General features: G+C 35.6%; 1 protein-coding gene across 1 annotated transcript in view; it reads right to left on the reverse strand.

Annotated features, from left to right (window-relative positions):
* The window catches only part of DPP10 (dipeptidyl peptidase like 10), a 956,967-nt gene that overhangs the window by 140,418 nt on the left and 795,782 nt on the right, over nt 1-20,767 (reverse strand). The window lies entirely within an intron of this gene.

Here is a 20,767-nt window from a genome sequence, read left to right on the forward strand (position 1 = left end):
AGAAGGGAAGTAGGAGGGGTCTTCCAACTTGTCCCATTAATGTCAGAGACTGCCATGGTAAATATTGTATTTAATCTATGTGTATGAGCCTTAGGACTCTCTGTCTCTGTCTCTCTCTCTCTCTTCTCTCTCTCTCTCTCTCTCTCTCTCTCTCTCTCTCTCTCTCTCTCTCTCTCACTCTCTGTCCCCTCTAAGTTCTCTCTCCCTGAATCATTGCCTACTGGTCATCAGAAGTGAGGGGAAGAAAGAAGCAATAAGAACTTTGTTCTAAAAGACAGCATAGAGTCATGAAAAATGAGAGAAAATCAGAGTTGGATAAGACCTTGGAAGTATTATGTCTAAATTGTATCAAAGAAAGAATCCCATGTGCAGTATTCTATGGAAGTTGTAATCCAATTGAAATATAACTTAATACCATGTCATTCCATTCCACTCTCAAATTATGCTCAGGAAATAGTCAATTCCATACAGATGAAATTTGGTTCTTTGAAACTACTACCCATTTTCCCCCTTCCCTCTTGGACTGAGGAAATAAATCTTATCCATTTTTTATGTGATACTTTTTAAAGATACAGGTCTATTTTGTCTCTACTAAGTCTTCCCCACCCCCTAGGATTAACATTCTTGTGTGCATTAGAGAGAGTCAGGGGTCCCCCAAGGTTATGGCATGGGACCAAGGTTACTTGTCTCAAGTAATAATAGAAATCATTTGGAGGAACAAAAAGAGAAGAATCTTAAGAGAATTTTAAAAGAATCAAAAAAGAAAGTAAGTAGTATCAGATCTCATACTATGTATAAAACTATAATAATGAAAATTATTTGCTGGTTAAACAACAAAAAAGGTGATCGATGAAACTGATTAAGTACACAAAATATATAATCAAATGGACACAAGAGCATAGTGCTAAATCAATTCAAAGACCCTTTTCTGCAAGAGCTGGAGCAAGAACTACACTATTCAATAAAATCTTACGGGAAAACTGACAGGTATTCTGGGAGAAATTAGATTTAAACCAAGATCTCACAGTGCATACCAAGATAAATTCAAATCCAATGTTTGTCTTAGACATAAAACATCTACTTCATTAAGAAAAAAAATAGAGATGCAAGGAAAGAAACCTAAGGATAGGAAAATCAATTGCGAATAAAGGAATAGAGAAGATAACAAAAGACAAAATGAAAAATTTTGATTATATAAAATTGAAGGCTTTTCATAAAGCAATTATAATTAAAATAATAGGAAAATAGTTAACTATTAAAACCTTAAGTTTCTCTGCTAATGGCCTGACATCTAAGATACACAAGGAATTGATACAATTATATAAGAACAAGATCAAGTGGTTAAATGATGTGAACTTTCAATGGACATATGACAAATTCTGCAAAAACAGTAAAAATCATAGAAATGCAAATTAAAGCAGTTTTGAGATTCTAACTCACGTCATTATCATTTCTAATGACAATAGAGGGAAATGAAAGTTGGTATAAGTACTGAATGAAAACAGAAATGCTCATAAATATTTGTTTGAGCTGTGATGTGTTCTAGCTATTCTAGAAACCATTTTGTAACTGTATCTCCAAAGTTATTAAATGATGCATATTCTTTAAACAAAAAATATTCTACAATTAGTCCTATAAACAAATATACATATATACATACCTATACACACACACACACACACACACACACACACACATATAAGAAATAGGAAATGGACCTATATGCATGAAACTATTAAAATTAGTTTTTTTTGTAGTGTCAAAAAATGAAACTAAGGGAATATCTGTCAACTGGGAACTAACCAAACAGATATGGCATATGACTTATAATAACCTATTATGGAGACATTAAAAACTGGTGAAGTAGGTGATTCCTAAAACCTGGGAATACATGTATGAACTGATGCAGAGCAAGCTAAGCAGAACTCAGCTGATGACTTATAAAATAAGATATATGCACAAACACATATATTGTGTACACACGTGTTTGTGTGCATGTACACTGAGAAAAGCATGAAAAATTGTCTCTGCCATCAACCATGAGTGCAACATACATTTTCCACACATGGACAATGTGGAGATTTCTTTTGCTCAACTATGCACATTTGTTATAAGTTTTTTTTTTCAATTCAGGGTGCAGGAATAAGGAGAGTAAGGGGGGCAGCTAGGTAGTGAAGTGGATAGAACATCCATCATGGAGTTAGGAAGAGCTGAGTTCAAATCCTGCCTCAGACACCAAGTATTGTATTAAGTGCTTTGTAAATATTATCTCATTTTATGCTCACCATAATTCTGAGAGATAATTACTATTCTTATCTCCATGTTACACATAAGGAAGTGGAAGAAGATACAAGTTTTAGTGACTTTTTCAGAGTCATAGTTCTAGTAAGTTCCTGAAGCCACATTTGAATGCAGATCTTTGTAACTCCAGGCCCAGTGCTCTTATCCACTGAGCCACCTAGCTGCCTTTTAGAGATACCATACCAACCCCATACCCTTTAATTTTACTGACTTTTTTACACACACACACAACACACACACACACACACACACACACACATTTTCTCTCTAAATAGATTTAAACAAAAATGTAGTAGGTTGTTGATTTGATCTAAAATTATCTCTGAAATTAACATGAAAAAATATTTCATTAATTATTTAATTGATCAAATCTCTTAAGCTTCTCCCCATGAGAACTGGAAAAATTATTTTCACATGTATATTCTCTCTATTCTCTTAGTCTCAAACTCTAAACTCATAGTAACAATAAAAGAGGAATGTTACTGGCTACGTAATTTATTAATAGTAACAATGCCAAAATATAAATAAATGTTTAAATGATGTATCTGATATGAGAAAATAACAGGTAAAGTCACTTCTGTGGTGTGGGGGAAAATATCAACAAATAAGGTGCTGTTGACTTGAATTATCTCACAATTGAAATTTTTGACCCTTCCAAAATACTGGAACCATAGTCCAACACCAACAATTCACTTCTTTTCAAAATGTAGCTTACTCAGTTCCTTTAAGAATTCCATTTTATTTCTCAGATGTCAGTTAACTGTTCAAATCACCACAAAATATAGCATTTTTGTTCTCCTAAGAACAGAAAGTTCTCTAAGTTTCCTAACCTCCACAAATTCTCCTCAGAATGGCTTATTCATTGAATAACAGTAACAGTTCATTTTTAATTAGGAATGAAAGACTGTTAAACTTATTCATTTTCTCTCCAGATTTGTATGCTGTTTACCCTTTCTAAATGTCTCATGACTTCTTGAAATATTAGTTAGCTCTCAGTCTTCAAAATTCACACACATATATATTTATAGATTCACATGTATATATCTATATATTACATATATATACATTACATATTTGTATAGATGGTTTATATGTATGAAATTTAAAGTTACAAATTATCTCTATCTTGTGTTAGTAGCTGTTCAGTGGTTTTTCAGTCATGTTGAAGAGGATGATGAGGTTCAGGAGTTGGGTTGTCTGAAAGAATTCTAGAGGCATATTTTCTCCTAGTCAAGAGAGCTTTATTGATGCAAAAAGCAGCTGGCTAGCCCTGGAAGAAGGACTAGCAATTTGCAAGAAGACAGAGGTTTGTTTTTATACACAATTTTTCAGCACTCAGCCAAAAGTAGAATATGTTCCTATGTGAGTAATTAACCATAGGGAAAGAGGAAGCAGGAAAGGGAAGCAGGTGTGCTGAGTACAATTCAAGGATATGATCACAAAACAAGGGACTTAGCTTGCAACTTTTGGTCCAGTATGGGGGCACTAATTACATACACAGTATGGGCTAAGGAAGCAAGGTTTTTGTTATCTGACAGAGCTTCCTGTTACTGGGCTGATTTAGATGAGGCCCTCATATTTGCTGGGCAAAAGCATCAATGTCTGATGCTTTGTGGGGTTTTCTTGGCAGAGACACTGGAATGATTTGCCATTTTCTTCTCCAGCTCATTTGACAGATGAGGAAACTGAGGCAAACAGAGTTAAGTGATTTACGCAGGGTCACATAGCTAGTAGGTATCTGAGGCCATATTTGAACTCAGGTCTTCCTGACTTCAGGCCTGGTACTCTATCCACTGCTCCTCGTAACTGCCCCCTATCTAATGAGCAATCAACAAAACACTAATTCATTTTTTAAAAAATCCACAAAACCTTTTCTTGACAGCACTGTGTATGAACTACGCCTGTCATAAAGTATGATAAAGTCAAATGACTAAAATCTGGGATTGCAAGAGCTTAAAAAAAGGTGCTTATCATAAAGAACAACTTATAATAATAATGTGTTGCTTTAACAATGATGTATTACTCAATCTCTTGCCATTATTAACCATTATACTCACTCAACAATATTATGAAGTAGTTGGGAAATTAATTATTACATTCATGAGAATGCTGCCATTCAGAGAGATTAAATGAATTTCCAGGAAGTCACAAAGCTAGTTACTGGTTTAGAGAAACCTCAAGTCCTAGTCTCCAGAGTCTAGTGTACTGTGCATTTTCGTGAAGATCAATGAAGATTCCAAAGATATTTCCACTGTAGCTTTTGATTTGGGTTTTATAATAAGAATAAGAGTGATATTAACAATAAAAATAAGTCAACAACCATTTTTTAAAGTGCATACAATGTGGCAGGCAATGTAGTCAGCACCGGAGAATACAAAGAAAAGGGCAAAAAAGTAATACTATCAAGGAACTCACAGCCTAACAAAGTGATAAAATGAAAACATTATGTATAAACAGATTATATACAGGTTTAACAGGAGCCGTCCTGTGCATACTCAGATCATCTAGTGTAGGGGCATCCTACTTCTGGGAGAAGATATACTATGTTCTATTTATATAGGGGTGGGAATAGCCTTTTCTCATTGGCTGAATAGAAAAAAATGGGCTGTCTTTAAAATTGCCAGACTCCGGCAATTTCACTCTTTCCCCCCTCCCCCATCCCTTGTTCTTCTTGCTCTTTCTGCTGCCCCCAGAGAGAGTAAAGGTCACATTTCCCAAACAGTGAGGGCTTCATTAACTGATCTGCTGAGAAGGTGGCTAATTTCTCCTCTACTCCTTTTTGTCCTAATGTTCTGAGAATTGGGCTGGGGGTCATGTTTTGAATTGTTTCATTTGTCCTTTTCTGTTCTAGGGACAGGTGGTAGTTTCCCATTGATAAGAGCATTTGAACCATGATGACCTCAGAAGCAAGATTCTAGGCTGTTGTAGCCAACCATCCCAGGAGTGAATGTTTGAGAAACCAGAGTGCCCAGGGCTGAAGCCTATGAACTGCTTAGGGAATAGACTTTGGGATTGGGTTACATAGGAATTGAACTACTTTCTGAGCCTAATCCTCTAGCCCTCCCCAGGATGTGAAGTGATTTTAGGGGAGATTATGCTTCCTTGTGTAGGTGGAATTTATGTATGTTTAGGCTTGCTGTGGTTTTGAAGTAAACATTACTTTGTAAATGTTAATTCTACTTTTAAGTGGTTAAACGGAGCTGAAGTTCAGAGGACCCCCTACACCTGAGGCAATACAATTGGTGGAAACTAGAGCCAAGGATCAAGAGCCTAAACACTTCTCAAATCCCCTTAATAGTAATGGAGAACCCTTGGTGAATACTAATACATACTACACAACTAGTCTTCAGGCCCCGGAAGAAAGGGTAATCACTGTGAAGACAATTGATAATATCAGAGGGAAGGCAATAACGTTATGGAGCATCTGGAAAGGAATGATTGATGATGATGATGATGTTAGGAACTACTAATATTTATTTTTGATTCAATTTTTTTTTCAAAATCATTTGTAAACACTTTATTTTATTTGATCCTTACCACTCTCTCATAAGCATTTGTCCCTCTTTATAGGTATTATTATGACTACTTTACATATTAAACAATAGAGACTCAAGGTTAAATGCCCTGTCAATAAATAACCTTTTCCCTTGTATGGTGAGGGTGGAAGTTACAATGATGTTTTCAGGATGACTATAGTTTTCAGAAATAATTACTTCCATAAAAAAAAAAAAAGAATGAACAGAAGACTTAAAGTCTTCCAGTGTCTAGTTAGTTACATTTTATTTATTTATTTAAATCATAGTAATGCTAAATATTTAAAATATTAGCTTGCTCACCTTCTACTCATTCTCAACCCCTTGCTATCTGTTTTATATCCTGCCACATGACAGATTGCCTTCTCTAAGGTTACCAATTATCTTGAATGCAGATCTGCATTTCTCAGGCTAATTATCACAGAAACATTAGATACTCATGATTCAATGTAAGATGTTGGTAGACAATTGGGGCTAAAGAATCCTTAGAAAAACTGTACCATTAAATAATATTTTGAGGAGAGATCCTTTGTTTTAAGGAAAGATCAGTGTATATCAAGATTTTTGTCTTTTGTAAGAATCTCTATACAAACAATCAAGCTTACTAATATTCAGACCCCTTGAGAGTCTGCCCAATATGATGGATGTTCTAATAAACCTTGTCTTTGGATGAAAGAAGATTTGGGCTGAATTCTTTCAGGCAAGATTCACTTGTTATTTTGGGGTCCCAACACCCTTAAACCCCCAAACCTCATCACTCCCAAAGCTCTTGTCTGTACAATCACCTCTTAATTGTGCTCTGACTTTTCCCTCTTTATTCTATCATCCACACAGCTGCCAAATTCATATTTCTAAGGCTCTGGATACATTATATAAGTCCACTGATTAAGAAGATTCAATAGTTCCTTATTTTATGTAGAAGAGAATAGAAACCTATATCGTTGACTTTTAAAGTCATTTTCAGTATGGTTCCAATATATCTTTTCCAACTGATTTTGTATTATTTGTCTTTCACAGGATCTACATTACAAACCATCCTACTTACTGTTCCCTATATGTGATATTTCATCCTCTGTACTTTTTCACAAAGTAAACCCTATACATGGAAGGCTCTACCTTCTCTCCTCTGCCTTTTGGAATCCCAACTCCATTTATAGCTCAACTCAAATGCCACTTTCTACATTAGACCATTCTTGAGCCTTTCAGTTATTGCCATTTTCCCTACTATCTTGCCACCACAAAATTATATATGTGCGTATGTGTAATATACATATATACATGTATATAATACACACACACACACATATACATATATTTATTTTTCTGTGTACCTTCCTCCCCTTCTAAAAATATTGATCATATGCTCTTTTAAATCACATACAATTTTAATTTTAGTCCTTTTGTCCCCATCACTTTAAAAAGGGCCAGTCAGATATATAATAGATATTTTAGAAATATTGTTGAATTTATTTGAATTGAGCAAACATGACATTTATTTAGAATCTACTGTAGAAAGACATTGAAGTTATATTAAAGATACAATCTTTGACCTCAAGGGGTTTACATTTTACTTTCAGAATAAATCATATAGCCAAACAAGTACACTGCAAGGGAAACTGAAGAGGGAAGAAACCTTAACAATGAGGAGGAAAAAGGCTTCATGGAAGAGTTTGCAACTGAATTGAGCCTTAAAGAAAACCAAAGTACCTGAAAACTGCAGATGAGAAGGGATAGAGAAAGGTATATAGGGATGTGGAACTTGCTGCCTTGAGGCTACATGTGGCCTTCTAGGTCCTTGGGTACATCCTTTTGGCTGAGTCTGAGTTTTACAGAACAAATCCTTTTATTAAGGAGATTTGTTCTGTGAAGTTTGGATTCAGTCAAAGGGTCACACTTGAAGACTTACAGGGCCACATGTGGCCTCAAGGCTGCGGCTTCCCAACCCCTGGTATAGTAACATGGGACAGGAGATGACTTTTGAGGTTGAGGAAGAGTAATCTAATTTGGCTTCTGGATATAATTTTTAAAGCCATAAGTAAGATTGAAAAGACAGTTGAGAACCAGCATCTAGAAAGTCTTAAATGCTAGGATTAGTTTTTACTGTATTCTATATGGAATGGAAAACCAGTGAAGTGTTTTTCAGCTGGAGAGTGGTGTGGCCAAACCTATGTCTTAGAGTATTACTGTTTCAAGGCTCTGTGAAGGAGGAATTAGAGAAGAGAGAGACTAGAAGAAGGAAAACCAATTAGCATATAGCTCTCTCTTAGTAAATGCTAAGTAACAACGATGTTGACAATTACATGGTTGGTCTGTACAATACTTAAGGGTTGAAAAATGCATGCATGAAAAGTTGGGTTTTATTTGTCTTCACAAGTTGTAAAGCAATTAATTAGTCAATGAATCAATAAATGCTTAATGAGTACCTGCTGTGTCCCTGCCACTGTATGGTGGAGACATAGCAAGTGTGTCAAGACTGAATAATTAAAAATACAAGACATACCAAAAGTCCTGGAGGATCTTACAATTATCCTTGGGGAGATAAAAATGTATAGGTAAGAGAATGATGGACTTAATCTGACAGTCAGAGAAAGCTACAAAATGAATTTAGGCATTCAGTTCAGAGACAGCTCTTATGTAATAGAAAGAATATTGAATTTGGATCAGATTCCCAACTTTCTGACTAATGATCCACTTCTTCTTTTACAAAATAGGAATAATAGATTATCAAATTAGACTGTTACTGTAAAGACTAAATGTTTCAGTGAATGTAAGATATTTTGTGAATTGTAGAGTGCTACTCAAATTTCAACTATAATTTATATTCTTCCTAAATAAAACATTTGGTAAACACCTACTATTCATAAGAAAATTGTGTCAGATGCCGGGAGAAGCATAAGAAGAAATAAGATGGTCAGCATCCAACAACTTATGATCTAGTAGGGCTAGGATTTGAGCTATTGCAGGTTTGGAGAAATGGAGAAAGGGAAAGATATAGACAGGTACAGTGGCAGAGATAGTACATGAAGGATAGCTCTCAGTTTTATGATAGGTTCAGTATAAAAAAGGACCATTAAGATACCATTCAAAGATTTATTGCATAAGGAGAACCTGAATTAATTGTTATTGCTACCATTAAGTAGAAGCTTTAAAAGTGGGGGAAAATGGTCTAATGTATCAGATTAAAATGTAAGTCCCCTTATCCTTTATCTGTGTTTCACATTTTTATTCTTAAAGAATTAGTTATTATCTGAGGCAGTATCTAAAGGAATTAATGTCATTGAGCATAACCTATGTGAGGAAAGAGAACAGACCATTTTGATGATTTATGTTAGAACCGGACTATTTCTCTTTAGTACTAAGACTTTTTCCTCTTCTTATCTGCACTGCAGCTATATATGGAATTGGTGTAAATACCAATAATTTTCCTGGCCTAGAAAACATTTAAAATATTGCTACAAATTTAAAACAGAATCAACAAAGTAGAAACAATGAACTTTGAAGAAGAAAGTCCTTAATTAAGTAGAATTTCTGAAACAAAGTCAGAAATAAAAGAAAAACGGAGTTAGAACCTTCATGTCTATTGCAATCATGGACTATATTGAGGTTAGAGACTGACAATATTAAATTTATTCTGAGACAATGAAAGACACCACTTAAGATGAAGAAATATTAACTTCACTTCTTGAAGAATATTTCTGTTATGGAATCAGTAAAGAAAATTTAGCATCATACATTAGGAGGAAATGTAATTCGAGAAGCAGTTACTAACTGCCTACTATGTGACAAGTTCAGATGAGTAATAAGATTCACAGTTAAAAATGAAAACAATCCCTGCCCTTAAGGAGAGGAAATTCTATTGGAAAACAAACAAAACAAAACAAAACAAAAAACCAACCACCCAACCAAACAAACAAAAACCCATGGCCTACAAGCCATCATGGACAACTTGTAGAAAATTCATTAGGATAAATATAACATTGTGAGAAGATACTGAAGCATAAAGTAGAGTTGCATAAATATGATGAAACAGAAGAACAAAAACTATGAATGCTCTAATTGTGTTTCACATTGATATGAAATGCCACATATCTGAAGAGGTAAAAGCATGTTGGCAATGCCATAGGTTCCAGCAATTCTTGGAAAGTCTTGGAGAGAATACTGATTATGTAAAGGGATGGGTCTGCATAACACCAACATGAGGTTGAAAATAAAACAATGAGAACAAAAATAATTTTAAAAATATTAGTAGATATTGAGCCTTCAGGGTGACATACTATCAGGATGCCTATCTTTTGTCACATGGAATAATTAAATATATATTTTGATAGCGTGTAGATGCATGGCAGTGTTTACACATATAAAGTATATGAAAGTTGGAAGTGTAGTTGCAAAATGATTAATAGATACCTGGGTATTTTCCACACACCATGATGACTTCTTACTTCTTACACAGATAATAGCATCTTTGAGTTCATATAATCTTATGTTTAGAGTTTTAAGAGAAATAAGATGTTATCTAGTCCAAGTCCGTCTTTTACAGAGAGGAAGCTGAAATTCAGAGTAGCATAGCATAGTAGAGAGAGTGCTGAATGTAGAGTCAAGAGAACCTCAGCTTGAATCCTACTCCAAAACAAAATCATTATTTAGCTAGGAGAAAATCACTTGACCTCTGGGCCTCAGTTTCCACATCTATAGAGTGTTGGCAAAACACTTGCAGTATTTACTGCCCTAGATTGTTATGAATCTTGAATTGTACATGTGAGTGTATGTGTGTGTGTGTGTTATTAGTCTATTTCACATTAAATTCCTTTTCCTGATATAAACCGAATTCTTCCATTTTACTGACTTAAAAAAGTGAACATATAATTTAGGCTTTAGAGCTTTGTTGTTGATATTGTTGTTTTTGTTTGTTTTTGTGGAACCACAGAGTACTTTGGAGCATCATTTCTAGGGGCCCATACCATGAAGAGAAATGACAAGTTTTTACATAATGCACTATACAAACACCCTATATAAATATTGTAATTACTGTTGTTATTATTATTATTTTTTAATTTACAAAATGAGAAAGGTAATGAAGCAGAAGGTAGAATTTGAACTCAGATTCCACAAAACCAAACGAAGTACTGTTTCCACTTTAGCATGTTGCCCCAGAGAATTAAGAAGCTACCTAATCCAGCCATCTATAGAGAAAATAACTTAATCTACAAAAGAGAATCTCAGGCTTAGAAAGGAAGCAAGAAGTTATCTTGCTGAAAGAGAGCTGAAAATTTTCATTTTCTTCAATGATTTCTATTTACCAACATATGTCCAAAATAGGTCACAGTGTTTCTGGCTACATTAGTATTCTTAGGGTTATTGCAATGTTCTCCACTTGAATAGAAACTCTACACTTTTGAACACTACCATAGCTGACCACATAATGAGACATTTAGAGATGGGAACTTGATTTTTTTTTTCATCCTAGTATTGCTTTTCCTTGAAAGGTACATATTGGCTGATGACTTATGTGAAGCAAACATCTATGTTAATGACTAAGTGGGCAATTGTTATCAAGACAATATAGTACCCTTTCATCCAGCAAGTAGAGAATCAGTATGAAGTCAGTTTTGACCAAGGACCAATCTCAAGGATCAAAGTTTGGGTTGCTTCAGGGGAATCTTATTTTATAATGAAGGAATGACTTTCAGAAAAAAGAGGTTATTAGATTTTCAGACATTGATTGATGGATTGAATTAGGTATATTTGTACATGCAGATAATGTGGTAAAGTGGATAGAGTTATGTTTGGAGTCAGAAAGATCTGGGTTCAACTCCTACCTCTGGTACTTGCTGTTTGAAACTAGTAATGTAAATACACTTCTATATTTATTTAGGAAACCTTTACTGTGCTGTTGAAGGAAAAAAGCTCTCATGCCGAGTGATAGCCTTACTATTGCCACAATTTTAAAATCTCAGATCCTTTGGGTATGTGATTGATTGTAATACATTTAAACACACATATATCTATATACATATATTTGTATACACAAATACATATATATTTGCATGATTAGTAACTTATAATCTCCATATTTATATTCTTTACAGTACCTAGGATAGCAAATTTGTATGAAATAAATATTTTCTGAATGAATAAATATTCATTTTGTAATTCTATGAAGGATTCAAGGTGACATCAGATTATCAACCTCATAGGCAAATTCCATTCAATGCAAAAAAAAAAAGTCCCATGTAAAAGATCCTCCTGTATTAATTTAATGCAAATATTCTGATTTAGTACCAATTGACATTAAATTATTTTGCATTAATGTCACTGAGAAATCACTGGTTTGATATTCCCTGTAGCACTTAAGGTCAATGATTGCATGTGGTGCAAGCAGCATTTCAATTTGAAAAAGAAACTAATTTAAATATTATCTAAGTACTTATAACTGATTTCTCAGCATAGCACTTCAGTATGAAGACGGAAATATTGAAAAGGAATGCAGAACAAAAAAAGCTCTTCCTCATTAGAGCTAGAAATAAGTTGCCTAGATAATGTCAGGACTGTAAAATTTTGATACTTATAGAGACTGGTAAACTGTTTTCAACAAAGAGAGAGTTTACTAGGTTTCATTTAGTTCCTCTATCTCCAACCAACTAGAAATTTAGCAACTAAGTTTGAAGTGTCCAATCTCAAATATTTAGCCCTTAAGTATGCATTTATTTATATCTCAAGGTCTTTTGTATGTACATAGGATTGTGAACATAGAGCTGGAAGGAAGTTTAGGAACCATTCTAGCTCAATCCCTTCATTTCACACATGAGGAAACAGGCCTAGGGAAGTTAAATGATTTTTCTCAAGTAACACATAACAGCATTAAAGGCAGGGTTTGAACCTCAGTCTTCTCACTACAAAGTCAGTGATATTTCTTTCTCACCTATCACCTAGAACTTTCACAGGCATGAGAGTCAGGAAAAGAAGTGAGAGTGAAATTAAAACCAATCAGAGATATATTGTCCTAACTTCTTTGATGTTAGTGATAGAGATAGTAATCTCCTTTCTTCTCCTGTCTTCCTTCTTCTCCTTTCTTCTACATCCTCTTGTCTCCTTCTTCCTCTCTCTCTATCCACATAGGGTATCATACCCATACCTGAAGGTACTCCACCTAAAGGCATTCAAATTTTGATCCCTGAAGATATCTTGAGGTTTACAGCCTAGATTTTTTAAGGACCAGGCCTTAAACCCAAATCACTGTGGATCTCATTGACTGGCCAACAGTAGGTCCCAGCACAAGGCCACAGGTCATTGTTTGGGTCCTGATTACTCAGAGTGAATGAAAATAGCAATTATTTTTTTCTGTTTCGGCCATAAACTTTGAGGTTCTTCCCCACATAGGATTGATTTTTTTTGACTATGTAAAAGAAGTCATTCTTTGCCTCATTTCATAACTAGCCTTAATCACTGAATGGATGTTTCCTCAGTCAAACTGAGACCTTGGAAAGATTTTATCTTAAAAAGGCCAAGGTTTCCCACTGTATCCAGGGCCATCTCCAGTAATTCTGATCTGGACCCAGGAGAAAGTGAGGCTGGTAATTTTCCACAGCCCTCCTTCACTTAAATCCAATTCACTTGTAAGTCATGGTATTACCTTCCTGATGCCATGGCCCTCTTCTAGAATGAAGGACAAACAACAACATGAGATAGTAATCTATCTCTAAATTATAGGGAATCCTGTGGTGTAGAAACTTCTACAAATACAGGTTGGCACCTGCTCTGCAATTTTTTTGGGAGGACACTGGCAGGAGCTTCTACCTTTATGTTAATTTTTTTCTTTTTTATTAATTTATTTTGATTTATCAACAATCACTTCCATAAGCTTTTGAGTTCTAATTTTTTCTCCTCCTCCCCCTTTCTCCCTCCTTCCCAAAGACAGTACACAATCTGGTATAGACTATACATATATATTCCTATTAAACATATTTTCATATTAGTGATGCTGTAAGGAAGAATTAGAACCAATAGGAGGAACCACAAGAAAGAAGAAACAAAACAAAATAGAAGAAAAAAAACAGCAGATAGTATGCTTCTATCTGCATTTGAACTCCTTAGTTCTTTCTTTCGATATGGATAGGATTTTCCATCATGAGATCTTTGGAGATGTCTTAGATCCTTGAATTGCTGAAAAGGCCTAAGTCTATCAACATTAGTCATTGCACAACGTGGCAGTTACTGTGTACAACATTCTCCTGGTTCTGCCCACTTCACTAATCATCAGTCCATACAAGCCTTTCCAGGTTTTTCTGAAATCTGTCTACTTCTCATTTCTCATAACACAATAGTCTTCCATTACATTCATATACCACAACTTGTTCAGCCATTCCCCAATTGATGGGCATTCCCTCAATTCCCAATTCTTTGCCGACACAAAAAGAGCTGATATAAATATTTTTGTACATGTGGGTCCTTTTCCCATTTGTATGATCTCTTTGGAATACAGCCCTAGAAGTGCTATTGTTGGGTCAAAAGATGTTGCACATTGCTATAGCTCTATGGACGTAGTTCCAAATTGCTCTCCAAAATCCGAATTGGATCATTTCACAATTCCACCAACAATGCATTAGTGCTCCAATTTTCCCACATCTTGTCCAACATTTATAATTTTCCTGTTTTGTCACGTTGGCCAATCTGATAGGTGTGATATGTTACCTCAGAGTTGTTTCGATTTGCATTTCTCTAATCAATAGTTATTTAGAGCATTTTTTCACATGACTATAGATGGCTTTAATTTCTTCATCTGAGGAGCCAAGATGGCAGAGTGAAAAGGTAGTCGCTCTCACTCTCCCCTATCAACCTCTGAAAACCCAGAAAATATCACCCCAGGAAAAAAAACCCTGGAACACCTGAACTAGAAGAAAGATGGGAGCAGCCGTACAGCAGTCCAGCAAATGGGTCTCCCAGTGCCTCAGCAAAAATAAAGGAGGCAGAAGTACAAGGGGCCACAGGCGGATAAGTACCCTGCAGCACTCATCTGAAAGGAGGTGAAGAAAACAACCTAAAGGCTTCCTAAAGCCCTGGCCTTGCTGATTCCAACCCAACACCAGGTGAACTGTCGGAGCCCTGCAGCCTCCAATTGTGAAGAAATCCTGAAGCCCAGGTGGTAGAGCAGGCAAACACCAACACCTGGACCTCCGTGCCTCAGTGAGGGTGGGGGAACTGGTGGAAACCAGCTCAGAAAACCACCAGGTGCCTCGGCACTCCACAAAGGAATCTCCCAGTGCATTAGCAGAAAGAGGGAGACAACACTGCAGGGGGCCCCAGGCAGATAAACACCTGCAGCACCCATCTAAAAGGAGCTGAAGAAAGCTAAAGGAAAGGAAAAGCAGGCAACCTAGAATTGCCTGAAAGTTCCAGCCTTGCTGATTCCAGCCCAACACAGAGGTAAGCTGCCAGAAACCTACAGCCTCCAATTGCCAGCATAAGAGGCCCCAGCACACAAAGCCAGTGACCAAGACCTAGGCTCCCAACACAAGAAGCTTGGGTCAGTACCCTCTGTTCCCCAGCAGGAGAGCTCAATCTCTTTAAAGGCCAGGGAATAAAGAAACACCATGAGTAGAAAGAAACATACCATAGATTGATATTATGAGAAGAGTGAAGATCAAGACAGAAATTCTGAAGAGGACAACATTGTCAACAAACCCACATCTGCAACAACAAAAGGGAATATGAACTGGTCTGAAGCCCAAAAAGCCTTCTTAGAAGAGCTCAAGAAGGATTTTAATAGTCAAATGAGAGAGGTAGAAGAGTCCTTCAAAAATACAATTGGCCAATTGGAAAAAAAATACACTGAAGAAAACAAGTCCCTAAAAACACAATTGGCCAATTGAAGAAGGAAGGACAAAAACTAACAGAAGAGTACTGAAGAAAACAAGTCCCTAAAAAACACAATTGGCCAGTTGAAGAAGGAAGTACAAAAACTAACAGAAGAAAACAATCTGTTAAAAACTAGAATTGGACAAATGGAAACTAATGTCTCTATGAGAGAGCAAGAATCAGTCAAACAGAAACAAAAAAATGAAAAAATAGATGAAAATGTAAAATACCTCATCAGTAAAACAACGACCTGGAAATCACTCAGGAGAGACAATTTAAAAATTATTGGACTACCTGAAAATCATGATGAAAAAAAGCCTGGACAGTATCTTTCAGGAAATCATAAAGGAAAACTGCCCGAAGTCCTAGAACCAGAAGGGAAAATAACCATAGAAAGAATCCACCGATCACCACCTGAAAGAGATCCCAAATTGACAATGCCAAGGAATATAATAGCAAAATTCCAAAATTACCAGATGAAAGAGAAGGTGCTGCAAGCAGCCAGAAAGAAAGAATTTAAATATCATGGAACCACAGTCAGGATTACACAGGACCTTGCAGCTTCTACATTAAAAGACCGCAGGGCATGGAACATGATATTCTAAGGCAAAGGAGCTTGGAATGCAGCCAAGGATCAATTACCCAGCAAAAATGAGCATCATTTTTCAAGGGAGGAGGTGGATATTCAACGAAATAGGAGACTTCCAAACTTTCCTGATAAAAAGACCAGAGCTCAACAAAAAATTTGATCTTCAAGTACAGGACTCAAGAAGGACTTAAAAAGGTAAATGGGACAGAAGCATACAATATGTTGTTAATGGGGGGGGCTGTTTAAACCCCTACAAGGGAATATGACACTTGCAACCCTTGAGAACTGTATTGTTATTACACCTGTTAAAGGAGTATACATAAAGAGGGTGGATATTAGTTGACTTTGATGTAATGATAAAAAAAAATCTAATCAAGTGGGTTAAATGGATCCAAATAAGTGGATCAATCTGATCTTAGAAAATGTACTGAGAAAGGAGGAGAGAAGGGTAAATTACATTACAGGAAAAGACACAAAATCCTATTACAGCAGAGGGAAAGAAGGGAGGGGGAGCATTGTTTGAACCTTACTCTCATCAGATTTGGCTCAAGAAGGGCATAACAATCAGTTAGGTATAGAAATCTAACTTGCCCTATAGGCAGTAGGAGGGAAAAGGGGAAAGAAAAGGGAGGGGAAAGAAAAGGAGGGGGGAAAGAAGGGAGGGAAGAAGCAGTAAGATAAAGGGGAAGAAAAGGGAAAGGGATAATAAAAGGGGGAGACTGAAGGAGGGTGGTCAAAAGCAAAACACTAGTGAAGGGGGAAAGGAAAAAGGAGAAAGAAAAGCATAAAGGGGGAAAAGGATGGAGAAAAAGACACAGATAGTAATCATAACTGTGAATGTGAATGGGATGAACTCTCCCATAAAAGGAAATGGATTGCAGAATGGATTAAAAACCATAATCCTACAATATGTTGTCCACAGGAAACACATTTGAAAAAGAGTGACACATACAGGGTAAAGGTAAAAGGCTGGAGCAGAATATATTATGCGTCAGCTGAAGTAAAAAAAGCAGGGGTAGCAATCCTGATCTCAGACAAAGCAAAAGCAAAAATAGATCTAATCAAAAGAGATAAGGAAGGAAACTACATCCTGCTAAAAGGCACCATAGACAATGAAGTAATATCATTACTAAACATATATGCACCAAATGGTATAGCATCCAAATTCTTACAGAAGTTCAGGGAGTTACAGGAAGAAATAGACAGCAAAACTATACTAGTGGGGGACCTCAACCTCCCCCTCTCAGCACTAGATAAATCTAACTACAAAGCAAATAAGAAAGACATTAAGGAGGTGAATAGAACATTAGACAAGATAGGTATGATAGACCTCTGGAGAAAATTGAATGGGTATAGTAAGGAATATACTTTTTTCTCGGTGGTACATGGCACATACACAAAAATTGACCATGTACTAGGGCATAAAAACCTCACAATCCAAAGCAGAAAGGCAGAAATATTAAATGCATCCTTTTCAGATCATGATGCAATAAAAATTATATGTAATAAAGGGCCATGGAAAGATAGACTAAAAAATAATGGGAAACTAAATAATCTACTCCTAAAAAATGATTGGGTCAAACAACAAATCATAGAAACAATCAACAATTTCATTCAAAAGAATGACAATAATGAGAAAACATACCAAAACCTATGGGATGCAGCAAAAGCAGTTATTAGGTGAAGTTTTATATCTCTAAATGCTTACATAAATAAAATAGAAAAAGAGGAGATTAATGAATTCGGCATATGACAACAACAACAAAAAAAAAACTAGAAAAAGAACAACTTAAAATCCTCAACTAAACACCAAATTAGAAATATTGAAAACCAAAGGAAAAACTAATAAAATTAAAATTTCTTCATCTGAGAAGTGCCTGTTCATATCCTTTGACCATCAATTGGGGAATGACTCATATTCTTATAAATTTGACTTAATTCCCTATGTAGTTTAGAAATGAGGCCCTTATCAGAGACACTGGTTGTAAAAATCTTTTACCAATTTTCTACTTTACTTCTAATCTTGGTTGCATTGGCTTTGTTTGTGCAAAACTTTTTCAATTTAATGTAATCAGTTATCTATTTTGATTTTTGTAATGTTCTCTATCTCCTGTTTGGTCATGAATTCTTCTTTTCTCCATAAATATGATAGTAAAACTATTCCTTGCTCTCCCAGTTGCTTATAGTATCAGCCTTTATATCTAAATCATGAAATCATTTTGACTTTATTTTGGTATATGGTGTGAGATTTTGGTCTATGCCTAGTTTCTGCTGTACTCTTCCCATTTCCCCAGTAGTTTTTGTCAAATAGAGTTCTTATCCCAGAAGCTGGGGTCTTTTGTTTATCAAATAGTAGATCACTATAGTCATTGAGTACTGTGTCTTGCATACCTAGCCTATTCCACTGATGCACCTCCCTATTTCTTAGCCAGTACCAAGTAGTTTTGATGATTGTTGCTTTATAATACAATTTAAGATCTGAAACAGCTGGGCCACCTTCCCCTGCATTTCTTTTCATTAGTTCCCTTGATATTCTGGACTTTTTGTTATTCTAAATTAATCTTGTTATTATTTTTTCTAGCTCTATAAAATAATTTTTGGTAGTTTGATTGGTATGCCACTGAATAAGTAAATTAGCTTAGGCAGAATTTGTATTTTTATTATATTAACTCAGCCTACTCATGAGCAACTGATGTTTTTCCAATTATTTAGATCTGACTTTATTTGTGTAAAAAGTGTTTTTTAATTGTTTTCACATAGTTCTGGGGTTTATTTTGGTAAGTAGGCTCCTAAATATTTTGTAATGTCTGCAGTAACTTTACATGGGATTTCTCTTTCTCTCTCTTGCTGTTAGGCTTTGTTGGTAATATATAGAAATGCCTATGATTTATGTGGGTCTCTACAATTTCTAATTATAGAAACAACTCTATAGTTAAGAGCACTGAGAGGTAAAGTGATTTTTCCCAGATTCATACAGCCGGTATATGACAAAATGAGACATAAACTAACACTTAGATGCTATCTCCATCTGCTCTACCTTTTCCTTCTTTGAAGATAGTTTCAGTAATATGAAGTATAGGAATTTTCCATGGAATTCAGTTATATACTACAGTTCTGCATCTTTCATCCAGGGCTACTTAAGATAAAATTACCTTAGGTGATTTTAATGTGTTTGTATTTTTTAGTTTGTTTTTTTTTCTCTCCAAACTTTTTTTTTACTCTAAACTTCTTAGCAACTTATCTACAAATTATTTTCTTAGAGAGCTTTTTGGGGAGATGGGGAGATTAAGAAACATACCCTTGTTTTAGAGGCAAAGTTTCAATCCAATTCTTCCTGACATCTGAGCTGTCTCCTTGTCATATAGAATATCCTTCTGTTGTGATATAGTTTGTTTAAAACTTCTTTATGCCTTTAGCTTTAAAGAATCTAGAGCTCAAAGGAATTATAAAGGTCATTTCCTACCCATTCAGCCTGAAGGCAGAATTCTTTCAACAATCTCCAAAACAAGTTGGGGCCTAGCTTGTACTAGAGCATGCTTATTGCTGGGGAAATCAACATGAAGCTCCTTGAAGTCAGGGACCCTGTCTTATTTGTCTTTCTATTTACATCAGTACCTAGAACAGAGCCTTGCGCAAACTAGTCACTCACTCACAAATATTTGCTGATTTGGGCAGGCCCTTCTCTTTTTGGATAACTGTAAGCTTTAGAAAAAAATTAAACTTAAAGTAGGGGGAAACTGCGTATGACCAATTTTTTTTATTTTTTATTTTTAGGCAATTGGGGTTAAGTGACTTGCCCAGGGTCACACAGCTAGTAAGTGTCAAGTGTTCAGTCTGAGGCTGGATTGGTACTTGGGTCCTCCTAACTTCAGGGCCAGTGCTCTATCCACCGTATCACCTAGCTGCCCTATGTATGACCAATCTTAAATTGAATGAAGGCAACTATCAAACCTCTCATTCCCAATATTCTTTTCTCAATGCTATCTTTGACTTTTGTTTAATTTTTCTCAATTTTTCCTTCATAATTTCTCATTCTCTACTTTATTAAAGAGAAATTTCACATATCAACCCTCCACATTCTGTACTTACCTTCCTAGGCTTACCTTCCATATTTCTAGTTCAGTACATGCTATTTCTTCCAAATTAGGCCATTTCTTAAAGATGCCTAGTATCAACCCTGCATCTTTATATTATCCAAGTTGTTCCCTCTGGGGAAATTATCCTTGCCTATTCTTCAGAGGCCCCTCTGAAGCAACTTTTGTGATCAACCCAGATAAAAGTTAATTTACATGACAATTTACCCATTTAGTTATTTGATTGTTCCTCACTTTGTTATATAGGTATTTATATATATGCCTTGCCTTGTCCAACATACCTTAAATTTTGAGAAATTTTTTTTGTCTCTCCTTACATCTCTCAATACAGATGCTGTGATTACTCAGTGAAACATAATGTCTGCTCCTTAAGACTAGGGGCAGTCTCATTCATG

The sequence above is a fragment of the Phascolarctos cinereus genome, unplaced genomic scaffold (genome assembly GCF_003287225.1).
Source record: "Phascolarctos cinereus isolate Bilbo 61053 unplaced genomic scaffold, phaCin_HiC Scaffold_726;HRSCAF=1367, whole genome shotgun sequence".
In the NCBI taxonomy this organism is placed as follows: Eukaryota; Metazoa; Chordata; class Mammalia; order Diprotodontia; family Phascolarctidae; genus Phascolarctos; species Phascolarctos cinereus.